The sequence below is a fragment of the Apis dorsata genome, unplaced genomic scaffold (assembly GCF_000469605.1).
Source record: "Apis dorsata unplaced genomic scaffold, Apis dorsata 1.3 scaffold_683, whole genome shotgun sequence".
NCBI lineage: Eukaryota > Metazoa > Arthropoda > Insecta > Hymenoptera > Apidae > Apis > Apis dorsata.
In genome coordinates, this window is record NW_006263864.1 from 1,999,692 (window position 1) to 2,003,412 (window position 3,721).

A 3,721-nucleotide genomic window follows, 5' to 3' on the forward strand; every position below is an offset into this window, starting at 1 on the left:
GGCAAACGGAGAAGAATGCATTTCGGGAGGACGAAAAGAGAGGTGGGAGGGCCACCTCTATATCGGAAGTTATTTCATTATAACGGACTCGGCCATATATTTTATTCAATAATTCGGCTGAGATCGATCCTGCGCGATCCTGATTTCTAACGGGATCCTGATATCAAGTAGCTGGATCCCCTCGGCCTCCAAGTAGCTTCCGGCAACCGCGGTCTTCATCCGCCCGTGGAGGGGTTCTCGCTTTCCAAACTTTTGAATTTCCCCGGAATTAATTCAGCCTCCAGGCGACTTGATTGAAAATCCCTTCCGCGATCTCGTCTTGAATCGATCCACGATATAGACACTATCGTCTCGTCTCTTCCCTTCTTTTTTTTTCTTCTTCTTCTTCTTCTCTCGTAGGAACACGTAGGTAGATCTTCTCCCGCGGATCTGCTGAATTTATTTGCGGCTCGTGATATCACGATCGACTCGGTTGCTCGACGATCACGAAGCGCGAAGATCGATTTAATAGGTTATAATTAGAAATCTGATTTGGACCGAAGAGAGAGAGAAAGAGAGAGAGAAAGAGAGAGATCTACACCGATGCTTCCGACCGGAAACGCTAGTTTCCCGTAGTCGATGCTAATCTCAGATTTCGTGACTGGATGTGTACCTGCTGGCTACTATTCTTGAAATTATACTATGTATACGACGTACATATATATGTGTATATAGATACATTATGGTTTTGTATGGATAAGGTTTCAAGTTTACTTATTCAGAAGTCAATTCGATTATCTATCGCTCGAAGAAACGTTATATCGTAGAACTAAAGCGTTGCGCGACACATACACACTTACACAAACACCAAGTCATTGCTGAACTTTTGGAGTTCACCTCTCGAAGATCGTCTAAAGTCGTTATTTAAAAATCGAACGAGTCGAAAAATCAAAGTCATTTCGAAGGCAACTTGCAATCGTTTCCGCAATGGAATGAGTTAAAAAATTAGAGCAGGATAAAATCGCGAAGGAAATTTATTAGATGCGGATATTGAACGCGAGGATTGGAAGTGCGGCAAACTGGCGCGAAGCCGAAGCCATCGAAGCTGGTTCGCCAATCCCCATATAATCAAAGTGTGTTTGCCAGAGTAGAACCGTCGAAAAAAAAAATCTCTCTGACGCGGAATGCACCGCGAATAAAAATGCACCACGCGCAGTTTTCTATCGCTTGTCCATCGCTCGTCCAGCTGATATGATTTCGTGCACGACGCGTATAACGTGTGCGCGTGTATGCGGCCGCACGTACGAGCGCGGTTGTAGCTCTCGCACCGACGCGAATCGATCGTATCGTCTATAATTAGGCACGCTGGCATCGATGCTCGTGCACTCTCGTATCACCGCGAGTTACGATTCGCTTTGCTCCAACCTTATTTACGATACTTGCCGCGATCATGACCAGTCGCGTTAAGGCGACTGTTGTAATTTTAATAAACGCGGCGCAATTATCTCCAAAGGATCGACGCGACGCGAGGAAAGGGAGAACAGGGGAGAGGGAAGGGAGAAAGAAAAAGAAGAAGAAGAAGAAGAAGAAATAATGATGCAAGATCTTCAGAACTGGATGGTCGGTCTTTGAAATTTTCTTTCTTCGCTCGATGAATATTCGATGAGCAAGCTTCATCCCTCTTGCCTACGACCAACTTTTTCTTGCATCTTCACCTCGAAAAATATACGTACTCTCTTCTTTACTCTCGCGACTCGCGACTAGAGAACCGAAGTCAGCGACTTAATTCCAGCTACGTCGGCGATTGCGACCGGTCGCTTCGATAAATCTTGCGGTGAACAATAACGATTTTCGCGAGAATGAATTGTTATTGGACCGTTCTAAATCCGTAAGGACGATGAGGATGGTAACGCGCTTGCGTCGGGGCGAATCGATTTCGCTCCAATTGCGAATTCCACGCATTCGAGAACTGGAACTCCACCAATTGTTACTGCGTCTAACGGTGCGAAAGCGCGATTCTTATTGCTGGCCGTGTTTTATCCGAGATCGGGCAAATGCTCGTCGTCTCGTACGTGATCACCAGATATATAACTGCGATTCTAATCGTCGATCGATCGATAATCTCACCCTCACGGATAAATGCACCGCAGTAAAACAATCGCATACCCTTCCATTCATTCCATCCTTTCAACGATCGACGATTTTTCACGACCCAAATATCGTGGCGCGATCAACCGATCAATCGGCCTTTTCGCAAAACCGTGCCTTCGTAACCTTGGCTCCGTTTATTTCCAACCTCAGCTTCCCCTAACGTTCTTATATTTTTATCATTCCACGCAAGCGATTAATCCCCGCTCACCCCTCTGACCGATATTTCCGCCCAGATTCGTTCAACGATATTTTACACTCTTGATAGCATAACCAACGATTATCAAGAGAAAACTGAGCTCGACGATGTCGGTTTCACTTTTCTCTCGAATATACTTGTATTTCAAAAGGAAAAGCTACACGTGACGTGTTTCGTAATTAAAGCTGTTGCTTCGTGCAATTCGAAAGTATCTTTCGTAGCGTAGCTTTCAAACTTATGAACCATTTCTCACCAATTTCATGAAATTTATCCTCCGTTTAGACTATTTATCTAGAGAGAAAGAGAGAGAGAGAGAGAACTCGCAACGACCTAAATCTTTATAGATCAAATTAATTAGGAAATCAAAGCGAATAAAGATGGCGCGATTCATCCTCAAATTCTACAAGATTTTTTCTTTCCTCGTTTCCAGCCGATTCGCTCGGTGATCAAACACAGAAGGCCGTGAACAACGGAAGGAGAAGCTAATCGGGAAGCGGTAGTGGTACTCTATTCTTGCCTCTCTTTCGAGCCTCGTCCATTCGTGACGTTGTTTACTCGCAAAATACTCGCGGGAAATTATTATCCGGTGGTTGAATAGTCGGGCAAAGTTGACCCAGAGCCCCGCTGTAATTTACGGCGCGAAATAATTCGCGCCGCTGTGCATCGGCGTTAATGAATAATCCGAAAGTTGCCTCTATTAATAAACGGAATCGATGAATCGTCTGGTTCGGGGAGGAGGAAATAGCGAAAATATTCGCCGCCCGTTCGAATTACGAGAGGGAAGATCGAATAGCTCGGGGAACACCAACGACGATTCCTCTCCATCCCCACCGCCCGACCTGCCCTCGGACGGCTTTGCGTTTAATTGCGCCCCGCCGAGTAATTCGATCGAATAAATTGGCTTCGCGTCGCTTCCTAACGAGCAGCTTTCTACTTCAACAGTTGGCGAATTAGAACTTTTCGGTTAGCGAGCTTGTTTTTAGGAAGCTCGACCCCCCCCTCTCATCTCTGTCGGAACGTTGCGAATTTTATGGAAGTGCGCGCGCCTTCACCGTCCTCCCTCTTCTCCCTGTCGCCTTTCGCGAATCTCCAAACGGGGATCAATGTCCCCTTTTTCTCACCGCGACAGCCGAGACTCAGCTCATTACTAGTCGAGGCGTACGAACGAATGAATTCCATTAGGGTTTCATTAGATAGGGATCGAGCGACGAAGAAGAAGCCAGCTGGCCGGCAAAAAACCCGGCTGTTTCGTCCTCCTAATGAAATTAATTATCCAACGTTGGCGTGATCGAGCGACACACCGAGCGTGTTACACCGTTATAATTGCACGAGGCGTTATGCTCGCCTCGTCGGGACTCGTATGCGGCTTGGATAACTGTTCCCAGCTGCGGGAGG

The 3,721-nt window shown here is 46.4% G+C and overlaps 1 protein-coding gene across 1 annotated transcript in view; it reads right to left on the minus strand.

Moving 5' to 3' along the window:
- The window catches only part of LOC102681650 (irregular chiasm C-roughest protein-like), a 132,381-nt gene that overhangs the window by 11,138 nt on the left and 117,522 nt on the right, over nt 1-3,721 (minus strand). The window lies entirely within an intron of this gene.